The 11,404-nt window shown below is 48.7% G+C and overlaps 1 protein-coding gene across 1 annotated transcript in view; it reads left to right on the top strand.

Annotated features, from left to right (window-relative positions):
- Positions 1 to 1,206: 1,206 nt before the first annotated feature.
- The window catches only part of ZBTB7C (zinc finger and BTB domain containing 7C), a 72,166-nt gene continuing 61,968 nt past the window's right edge, over positions 1,207 to 11,404 (top strand). The window contains exon 1 of the mRNA XM_030968995.1: positions 1,207 to 1,249. The gene's annotated coding sequence lies outside the window, so the exon portion shown is untranslated. The remainder of the gene's footprint in view (positions 1,250 to 11,404) is intronic.

The raw sequence follows: 11,404 nt of genomic DNA, 5'->3' as shown, positions 1-11,404 counted from the left end.
GGGAACGGCTTGGACTTGATGATCTTGAAGGTCTCTTCCAACTCTGTGTGATTCTATGATTCTGTGATTCTGTAATAGAGAGACTGCACACAATGAGTGGCTGTTTCTTGCTTTGCACACCACTAATCCTTGGCAGAGAGATCCTGTTTTATTTGTGGCTTCCATGAGTAGGAGGGAGCCTCTTGACCCTGGCCAGGACTCAGGTACAAACCCAGGTTCGAGGACAGATGTGAGCTGGTGGTGTCATTTTAGGGAAAATACCCCAGATTACAGCTTCTTTGGCATGCAGACAGTGCATTTCTATCTGACTGCTGAGCCACAGGAGCATTTTCCAGCTGAGCACTACTGCATCATATGTTCCCAGTGTTGTAATAGCCACAATGGTCTTCCTCACTGTCCTCACCCAGGAGAAGGCCTGGGCCAGCCCCCCAAATTGTCCTAGGGGACCCTGTTGATATGTTGGCTACCTGCTAGTTGGGTTCTCGCACCTTGAGGTTGTTCTGAAGTGGAGTAAAGCACCCCAAAAATCCTTCTGCCACTCTCCTTCATCAGCCCTGAGTCCAGCCAAGCTGCTGGGGCTCCCACATGGAGGTGTCAGCTTCTGGAAATGCAAGCCCCCATCTCCATCATTTGAAGTTCCAGTGGTGGTCAGGAGCTTCTGTAGAGTTCCATTTCTCCAAAAGGTTTTCCCAAGCTGAGAGGGGCAGGGAACTTTTATGGGCAGAGTTGGGAGGATGCTGGTCATACACCTTCTATCTCTGCACCCCACTACTGAGCTGCCACTGGTGACTGAACTGTGGATGTAGGAATAAGCTGACAATCCTGAGGGGCCAAAGTGTAACGTTGATCTGGGGGAGGGATGGGTGAAGCAGCCCAGAGCTGCCCCAGTGTGATCCATTCCTGGGGCCTTCATCTTCCAGCTGTCACTGGAGATGTGATACAGGGGGAGGATGGGTGGGCTTGCCCTCCGTGGCAGGTGTTGCTAGGTGATTTTGTGGTACAGGGAAGGGTGATGAGCAGAGGAACTGACCCTGGGAACACGTGTGGTGGGAAAGCAGGAGCAGGCCTGGCTCTGTTTTCTCATCATCCCAGCAGAAACTTCTCCAGAGCTGGCCCTTCTTAACCACATAATCAGTCCTGGATCTGATGAGGGGTTTTGTTTTGTGTTTTTTTCTCTCTGTTTTTCCCTAGGAAATGGTCAGAGGAGCGAAAGGCACATCACCATTTTGAAACAAAACCAAGGGTACTGGTGAGTACACACTGGGATGAGCCTTGTGGGGAGAGCTGGCAAGTGGGATGCAGACTGGGGAGAGCTGTGTGGCTGTCCTGATACCTTCCTGGGGTCTTGGGGTTCTGATCTGCCCTTCAGTCACTGAGATTTCCTGTGGGAGAGGCGGTAGTTTGCTGTGTTAATGGATCAGCACAAATCATCTTTACCACCACCACCACGATTCTCTGCTGTCGTCAACGACCAAACCTCTAATTGCTCTTCCTGTAAATCCGTGGAAGATGCTCTCATCAATATGTGTGTTCTCAGTGCTGAGTGCTGGAAGGAGCAGGCAGCAGATATGCTGGCAGCTGCACAGGAGTGCACCAAGCAACAATATTTGTTAATGCTTGGAGTGCTTTTGGCTGTTGTTGTGCTTGGCCCCGTCCAGACCCAGTCACGGGGCTGCGATCTGGGTGGCATTTCAAGGTCCTCTCCAGCAGACCTGTTTTCTGCAGCTGTCACACAGGAGGCTGGGACTTGGATGTTTGCCTAGAGGTCTTGAACAGGAAGAAAGGAGAATCCTTTTTTTATCATCTGAGCTAGCTCAGATATGCCAGAGCCAGACCCTGAGCTGATGTTTTTGAACTGAGATATTTTGCATTGTATCAGGTGGGAGGCTGGGGTTTTTTTTCACTATCTTCTCATGAGAACTTCCTGGTTTACACTGGCCAAACTCTCAGCAGAGTGATGCTGTGAGCCCCCGCAGGTTCCCATCCCTCAGGGACCAAATTCCCACATCTTTCCTCCGTGCACGTGTGATGGATGCTGAGGGGCATCTTGGGGCTGGGCTGTCACAGAATTGTAGAACCGTGGTTTGGGTTGGAAGGGGCTTTTAAAGCTCATTTCATTCCAACCCCCTGCCATGGGCAAGGACACCTTCCACTGTCCCAGGCTGCTCCAAGCCCCATCCAGCCTGGCCTTGGACACTGCCAGGGATCCAGGGGCAGCCACAGCTGCTCTGGGCAACCTGTGCCAGGACCTCACCATCCTCATCATAAAAAATTTCTTTCTTACACTTACTCTTGTATCTGCTGTCACCTGGGGAGCAGTGCTGGTGGAGGTTGTATCACGGGGAAATGCAGATTTTTAAGACACACCTCAGCTGCTGTAATACAGTTCGAGTGTAGATGAAGGGAGAAACTTACACAGTGTGGCTTCAGCAAGCAATCTTCAGACATTTAAAAATCTAGGGGCCCTTTATGGTTAGTGGAGGTGTTTTTATCCCATGTTCTATCTGATCTAGTTTGGGCAGCCTGTGAGGATGAGCAGAAGTCTGTCCTTCCTCTTTGGCTGCAAGAGCAGCCCAGGTGAGGAATGGTGTGTCTGCAGGGTCACCATCTGATAAGGCAGCCAGGGAGGGTGCTGAGACCCTGTTTTCCCCCAACACCCCTGCCAGCAGAAGAGCTTGAGAAGGGGTGCTTTGTTCACAGGAATCATCCCTGACTCCAAAACAGGTTCTAATCAGTGCCTGGAGCACAGACTAAACTCCTTTCTGTCTCCCACACCTCCTCCAGCTTCCCTGCTGCCTCTCTGCAATCAGCTAGAAGAAAAACACAGACTGTTCCTGAGAACAGCAACCCCTTCTCCTGTAAACAGGGCAACCAGCAAGGCTGCTGCAGAGCTGAGTGCTGTCAGCCTGGGGTGGTGAATGTGGTTCCCATGCAGTTCTCTTGCACCCATCTGCTCCCAAATTCCAGCTGTTTCCCCTCCATGCCCCCCAGCTTCCTGGCAGAGGTGGTGATGCCTGGCAGGGCCAGTGTGTATCTGAAGCATTGGGTATTTCATCGTGCTGGCTTTCCAGACTTACACCAGTGGGGGTTTGGCCCCTTGAGCTCCAGCAATCCTGAAGTGAGGCAGCTTATTAAGCATCCGTTTGCGCTGTCTTTAGCGTTAAATAATTGGTTCCTTAGCATATTTGAGTTGGAGGGTATCTGATAATCCTCTGAACTATCCATCAGGCTCCATTATCATCTCTGCACTCCTGTGCCAGCTGCCTTGTGTCAGCTCTGCCTGGGGTTTACAAATAGATTTTGTTTCTCCTGCAGTTTTGCCTCTTTTCTTCAGCCTCCCTCTCTCAAAAGAGCTGTTTCAGGCTCCTTAAAAATTTGTGCAGACACTTCTGTCAGCATCTTTCTGCTGACTGGTGAGTGATGGGTCCCATCCTTGTGCTGCCTTCTGCTCCTGATGGGGTCCCCAAGCAAAAACTCTTCGTTTACCTCAAAAGGAATAGAATTGTTGTCTCCACTGAAAGGATTTCCACCTTCAAAGTGATAAATCTTCACATTGTTTGAGTTTTCTTACTGGCTCAGAGGATTTGTAGCATGCACAGTGATGACTTGTCAGCTGCCCTCTGGCAGACCAGCACTGTACATACATGTGGGGCAAAAACCATGTATGTCCTGATGGTATTTTAGTAAGGATGCTTCAGAGGGCTCCTAAAAAAGCCTCCTAGCCAGGTGGGTAATGTGAGAGCTGAGAATAGAATAATTAGAATAGAATAGAATAGAATAGAATAGAATAGAATAGAATAGAATAGAATAGAATAGAATAGAATAGAATAGAATAATTTGGGTCAGAGGAGACCTTTAAAAGACAGCTTGTCCAACCCCCCTGCAATAAGCAACATATACCATATTCAACTATACCAGGTAGCTCAAAGCCCTGTCCAGTCTTTATCATATTATTTTTGTTACCTGTTGCTGCTACTGCCATGCCAGCTGTGAGAGGGATGCTCAGCATCCTTCAAAAATCAGGCTTGTTCTCTCCAGGAGTGCAGCATCCTGGAGGAGGTGGATGGGTTGGGAGATTATATCCTTATGGATCTCATTTCCTTTTAGAGCTAATCCTAAAGTCACACACACCAGGGCTAGGACCTGCAGATGCATATATTCCCATTTTACAGGAGGTGCTGCTGGATGTTTTGCCAGTATCAGGAAAGACATAGCTGGGTTTTACTCATGCAAGATGAACTTCTGCCTTTTTATATAGCTTAAGAAATGTTTTTCCCAGTGAAATGTTGGGGTTATCAAAGCTGGTTTTAGGCTGACAGGGCAGGATTGCAGGTCATAGCAGGGTGTAGCACTAGGGCAGGCAAGAGGAGTCAGAAAAACAGGGCCTGTCTCTTTTATAAACATCTTCCTATATAGTGTGAACACTTGTTTTCTTACTTGTTCTAGAGGCATCTTTTGCTCCTAGAGTATAAAACCTGCAAGGCAAATTCCAGCATCTTCAGCCCATTTAGGAACTCTCCAGCTCGTACATTGAATTTTACCCCTGCATTTCCAGATTGCCTTTTAAAATTTTTTTCTCTAGTTCTAACCTGTCAAGAGGAGATTGATAAGAGGAGATTAATATCCTAAAAGAGCCACCTGGTACTTCTGTAAAAATACATTGGTGCGACTGTCTAAAGGACAAAAACATGGTGTTTTGTACCAAAATATATTTGCTTTTGCAATAGTAACTTTTCCTTTGCATCCCTGCCCTGGGTGCAGTGTATTGTTGGACAGGAGCCATCTCTTAAGTGAGCTTGCAGTATGAAGAAGGAAAAACAGGGTGAAAAAAACCTATAAACAGGGTAAATTATTGTGGAACAAGAGGTATTAATTTTGCTTAACACATGGAGGAGAGTGATGCTGGATGGTTTTAAGTGATCCAACAGAGTCCACACACCTTCAGCAGAGGCAGAGACCTGCTTTTCTAAGACATTTGCAATGTTTCAAAGCCTGCAGATTCTGCTTGTCCAGAAGACGTGACAGCGCCCTGGTGTCACTGTGAGACAAAAACCTCCCCGATTCCTGCGCCTGTGCCCTAATGTCATTACTCCCCTTCCCTTGCAGATCCGCATAATGACATTCATGGTCACACACGCACACAAAAATACTTTATATAAAGAAAATGAATCTGGCTTCAGCCGGCTCTCGCCTTCTGCTGCGCTTACCTCCAGACCCCGGCTCGCCCAGGGTGAAATGAGAAGGGGAGTTAATGTGGCGGGGTCATTTCTCACTGCTGAATTGGTCAGCCATCTACCAAGCCAATTTCTGCAGCTTTTCAGTGGTGTGGCAGACCCCTGGGTAATATTTGCCTGAATAGAGCCCTAAGTGTTTAAGCTGTATTGCTAGGAATGGCTGTTTTATCCTATGCATCTGAGATTTCAACTCATCAGACATGAAGCAGGTCAAGACTCTCATGCCATTGTGTGCATTATAGTGAACAGAACAGAATATGCTTGATAAAAGGGAGGACTTAAAAGAAATGCTTCTTTAGAGCTGAAACTTTCAAGTCCCACAATGCATCAAAGACCCCTCGTACAGACTTTGAAAGGGGTGAAAGGCATTACCTAATATTTGGAGGAAATGAATAATAAAGCATCCCAAGTGCCTGGAAACTAATTTAGGAGTGCACGCTGCACTGTATTGCCTCTGCTGGATTTGCTCCCCAGAAGAGTTGCTAACAAAAGGTTTAAAAAATAAAATAAAATTACGTTTGGCGACCAACTTTTCTGCCTTGAAATGCCCCCTTTTTTGTAATGTTTCCTGGTAAGACTTACTTATGAAAAGATGAAATACAGCCTGTGCTGCAAACACCAGGTCTCAAATGAATCTCCGGAGCCCGCAAGGTTTCCCACCATTCTCCTCCCCACCGCAGCCTTTTGTTCCTTCATGTTGAAAGCACTGCTTCCAGGATGCTTGCAGGATGCCCAGGCACTACCAGCTCCTGGAGTTTAGTCATATCTCAGGAAAAAGAGGGGAAAAAAGAATCAACCTATTTCTGTGGCCTTTGCTTTTGTTCCAGCAAAACCACCTTTGTGTAAAGCCAGGGCTGCTCTGCTGGTGACCTGTGGCTCCTTGCAGCTGGAATTGGGAGCTGGGTACCCTGCTGAAGGTACCAGTTGTGTTTCTGGCATCCCCATGGATGCTGAAGGTGCTGTTTGGAGCCTGAGATATTTATTGTAGAGTCACAAAATGGTTTAGGTTGGAAAGGACCTTTAAGCTTGTCTAGTTCCAAACCCTCTGCTATGGGCAGGACAGCTTCCACCAGACCAGGTTGCTCCAAGTCCCCATCCAACCTGGCCCTTCCAGATGCTTCCTTCCATCACCGCTTCTGAGATGCACTGACTCCTAACACAGTGTTCTCCAAGGCTCCCATGGGATTTGGGAGCTGCAGAGCTTGTGTGGGCTCAGCCTCTGCCTTGTGTCGTGAGATGGGAGTCTCCCTGAGCTCTGCTTTCACCATCTGTGGAGATCAGTTAAATCTGAGTGCTTTCTTACCTGCTTCTCCCCCAGGCCATGCTTAATTGAGGGCAGGAGGGCAGGCAGGAGTGCTCAGGCAATATTTACAAGAAGAAGGGGGTGTTAATGGGCCAGCAGGGCTGGAGCAGTGGGGTATGGAGATGATGGGCAGTGGTTCTCGGGCAGTGTTTCCCACTTTTTTTTTTCCCCAGTTACCAGAGGTGATTAAAACCTCAGCTTTGTGGCTTTATGTCCAAAAGAGTTAAATCTGGACTTCTACCCCCATAAAACTTCCAGTGCTGGGGCTGCTGTTTCAGTGGGACCTTCTGTAGTGGGAAAACAATGGGATATTGGGATGGGGGAGGATGCCTGTGAATTACCAGTCATTGCAAGATTGGAGGAAGGAGAACTTTTAGCAAAATAATCTTCAAAAAAGTCTTCTTTTGTCAATCCACCACCCTTGTTAGGCCAGTTATTCTAGTTACCGGTTATCAGAGGGGCAGTGGATGCCCCATCTATGGCCATGTTGGACAGGACTTGGAGCACTCTGCTCTAGTGGAAAGTGACTCTGCCCGTGGGCAGGGGGCTGGACTAGATGGCCTTTAATAGTTCCTTTTCAGCCCAAAGCATTGTGTGGTTCTGTGGATCTGTTTAGTGTATCTCCTTGGCATCCTTCCTGACCAGGGTGTGTGCAGCTGCTGGTTCAAGGCACTGATGGTCTCAGCCACAAATCCCAGTGGCTGGTGAGGCACAAGAAGTGGTGTACAGGGTGACAAACAAGACCCAAGCCTTTCCACCAGCTTTTTTTCCTTAACACTGGAGAGCCAGCTGACAAAGCCTGACCCATCTTTGACAAATCAATAATCAGAAACCAGGATAATTTCTCATGGAAAGGAAACCTGGCGGTTCTGCGAGGGGAGTTTCATGCCCTGTCTTAACGATACATCAGTGTCCGGGGACTTTTTAGTCTTGTGCTTGGGTTTTATGATCCATATTACTTCTCCTTTAATTTTTATTGCTTGGCTTTAGTTTTTGATACAGTGCTGGAAGCACCTTGGTGGGCAGGGATGGCTCCCTTAGCGCTGGCTGTCACCTTGTGGCTTGACCCACATTTCAGGGAGGAGCAGAGGGGCCGGACGTGGGCTCGACAGCCCTTTATGTGGTGACAGCCCTGCCTGTGTCAGCCCCTGCCTGCCAGCACTGCGAGCTGAGAGGTTGGCCTTGCTGATCACCCCCCTGGGCTCTGCTCCTTTCTCCTGGGCTTCAAGCAGAGCGTGGCAGGACATGATCTTTTCCCCTGCAGAACATCTCCTTCAGGGGGTCTGTGACCCATGATCGTGTTCCTAGGACGTGTCTGAGCCAGGATAACCAGGTAAGGCATTGGTGCTGGCTGGCCCTGGTTTCTTCCTCCCAGCAGATCAGGTGAGGTTTGCTTCTCTTCCTTGTGGGCCACCCTTGCTGTAGTTTTGCTTCTGGTTTGCTGCCCACTGCAGAGAGAAATAAAATCTTCTCTAAGATCATTCTGATAGGTAAAGGCAGTGAAATGTGGAAAACTCTGAGGTTCATCTGGGAAGCTTTAACACTTCAGGGGCACGGGGGATCAGCCATGCTCTCCTGAGCTGGACCCTCAAACACAATTCTGCCTGGTCTGCTGGTGTCTCAGAATAGCTCTGGATAAGATATGCTGTCAGAGGAAGCAAAGGGAAGGGATTTATTTAGCCTAGATGGGAAGCTGGCATTGCCCAAGCTTCGTGGTAATGGGGTGACTTGTGTTAAGGAGATATTTAGGCTGCACCGGTTGGCATCTCAGTGTGAAGGGATAACCCTGGCTGTCCCCTGGCGCTCCCTCCATGCCAGCTGATAACCCATGCCATTTAGGAGAGCTTTCACTCCTTGCTGCTTTGCATTTCTGCTCTCTGCTTCAGGACAGATCCAAACCCCACTGGCACCAGGGAAGATTTTCTCTGACTTCAGCTGGCTCCGTGCTCCCAGAGAGAAGACATGACACAACTTGTGCATCGCGGTTTATTCCTGGTGACAAGTGCACCTTCCCCAGTGCCCTTTCACACCCCTGAATGCAGGGAATGGGATGCTGGTCCCCTCCCAGGCACCCCAAGAGCAGGGCTGTCAGAGCCAGGGAGCTTGCATGCTGCTGGGAGAAATCCTCCCCTCAGTACCCAAGGGACCTGAGTGCTGGTTCAAAAGGTTGCCAAGCACTGTCAGCTCCTGTTTGGGGCTGCTGTGCTGAAGGGAGATCCTGCCAAGGAGGTCACAGGCTGAATTTGAAGTGATTGTGGTTTGAAATGATCTTCCAGGTTTGTCAGTCCCGTCAGAATTCAGCTCGTTTAAGAGTGGCCAGATGTTTGGGGTGCATGGGGCTGGGAACCACCCCAAGGAGGTGGCACAGCTGGGCCCTGGGCCTTCCCCAGCAAGGCAGTGCCCCACTTCATCTGCTGCAGGTGATAAACTGCAGGTAGCTACAGGAAAGGAAGGAGCGATGACTTCAACCTCAGCATCAAGTCTGCCATGGTGCTGAAGTCCTTCTGGTGGCAGCAGTGTGGTCAGGATCCATCCATCCATCCATCCATCATCCATCCATCCCTCCATCATCCATCCATCCATCCATCCATCCATCCATCCATCCATCCATCCATCCATCCATCCATCCATCCATCCATCATCCATCCATCCCATAGTTCCCAGACTATGGGTATCCTTCCCCATGCATGTGGCTATGTCCCTTTCCCTCTTCCCCCAATCAGATCTGACATTTGCTCATGCCCACAGTGGAGACTCCACTGATTTAGGCAGCTCAGGGAGAAGCTTGCTGTACTTGTCTCCCACCAGCATCTCATTTGAAATCCAACCTGCTCATGAATGCTCTTGCTCCAGGTTTCTTTATTGAAACACTTTGTAAATAAAATTAGAATACCAAAGCAGTAGAGCCTGGCAAAAAGCAAGGAGGAATGTTTCTTGGCATGTAAACATATCCTCAACCAAGAAAAAGCCTAATTTATTCTGGTGAAGCAGAGAGAATCCAGCAACCTCCCTTTTGTTGTGCAGTTCACATGTATTGCTGTACTCACACCTGAAATCTTTTGCTGAAAGTTTGGCATCATTTCTTCCCCTTTTGCTCAGAGAACTGCTAGATTCGAAGTGGCTTCATCCTTTCTGGCTCTGTAAGAGCTGATTCCCACAGAACCCACAGCTACCACAGAGGAAAGGACTCGTTGGGCTGGGAGCTGCAGCCTGCATTTCATCACCTACCAGGAGTCCCATCTGTCAGTGGGAGCCACACAGTTCTCCCCTGCTAACAAAATTATTTATTTTGTCCCGTCATTAAGGATATTCATGCAGCAGAAATGGGAATGATCTCTGCTTTGTGAGTTTCAGAAGCCCATTTTGTATTTGTCTTGGTGGTAGAGGAGCAGTAAAGAGCTCTGTGATCTCGCCTGTTAGGATAAGTGAGTTTTGGAAGAGGTTTTCTGTCTGATACTCTGTCTAAAAGCGTGGGGAAATGCCATTCTAAAGGCTGTTAAAACACAATTGCTCACTGATTTACACTGTCAAGGAGTGCCTCTTTACTGGGAGATGTACACTGAATAAAAGCAGTTCAAGTGGTGCTTTTAATAAATAGATAATGGAACAGCATTTTATCTTCTGCTTTAATCCGTTATGTTAGCATAGGGTAGTGTATCCCTCTGATAGATTTTGAGATAGCAGAAACTGCGAGTCAAACCACTTTCCTTCTGAGTCTTTGAAGAGGAATTGCACACTGGTGAAAGGTACTGGGCTCTCAGTGGACTGGGATCTTTCTCCCCTGGATGGATCAGTTGGGTCCCAGTGGGTTGGGGTTCAGGGCACTGATCTTAGAATCGTGAATATCATAGAATATCTTGTGTGTCCAGGGCAGGGAACGGAGCTGGGGAAGGGGCTGGAGCCCCAGGAGAGGCTGAGGGAGCTGGGAAGGGGCTGAGCCTGGAGCAAAGGAGGCTCAGGGGGGACCTTGTGGCTCTGCACAGCTCCTGACAGGAGGGGACAGCCAGACGTGGTTTAGATTGCATTAGGGAAAATTCCTTATAATTATAAACAATTCTGTGATTCTAAATTGGAAGGAACCCATAAGGACCATAAAATCCAACTTCCCCACTACTTGCAGCACTGTCTAAACATAAGAGTATCATGCAGATGTTCCTTAGACTCTATCAGGCTTGGGGCCACAACCTGGAGAGCTTGTTCTGGTGCCTGACCACCCTCTGGGTGAAGAGCCTGTTCTGATTTCCAGCCTGAAATTGTAACTTCATTCCATGATGCCTTGGCTTTGCCCATGGGCCTGTTGCCTTGCTGGGTGGCATCACCCATGCTTCACATCCCAAATGCCATGTGGAGTCCTCTGTAGCCCCCAGTTCCCATGGTTTTGACTGGGAAGGGTGTGGAGCCACATGGGAGGAGGTTCCTCTGTGGAAAGCTCTTCTCTGAGCCCTTGGACTTCTCTAGAGGCACCAGGTTGCTGGGGCTGAGTGCCTTGAAGCTAAATGAGCTGTTGGCTGCTTGGTTAGGAAAGAAACAGGACACTTTGGGAGGCAGGAAAAAGGTCATTTATCCTGTTGCTGCTCATCCTTGTTAATTCATTGTTTCCGTTGAAAACCCTGCACTTAGCTGCTTCATGAATGAACCCAGTGTCTGTGCCTCCAAAAACAACTTGGCCTGGTGAAAAATAAGACCTCCTTTCACCTCCTTTCTGCTCTGCCCTGTTTTTTCCCCCCCTTGTTTTCTTCCACTCACATCCATCCTGCCTGGGTGGCAGTCCCAGTTTGTCCCTGTGGAGCAGGGCTGGAGCCCAGGGCTGGGTTTACAGAATGGTTTGGGTTGGAAGGGACCTTAAAGATCATCTCATTGCTCCCCC

The sequence above is a fragment of the Camarhynchus parvulus genome, chromosome Z (genome assembly GCF_901933205.1).
Source record: "Camarhynchus parvulus chromosome Z, STF_HiC, whole genome shotgun sequence".
Lineage (NCBI taxonomy): Eukaryota > Metazoa > Chordata > Aves > Passeriformes > Thraupidae > Camarhynchus > Camarhynchus parvulus.
The sequence above is the reverse complement of the archived record's forward strand: the minus strand, read 5'-3'. Positions and strand labels throughout refer to the sequence as shown.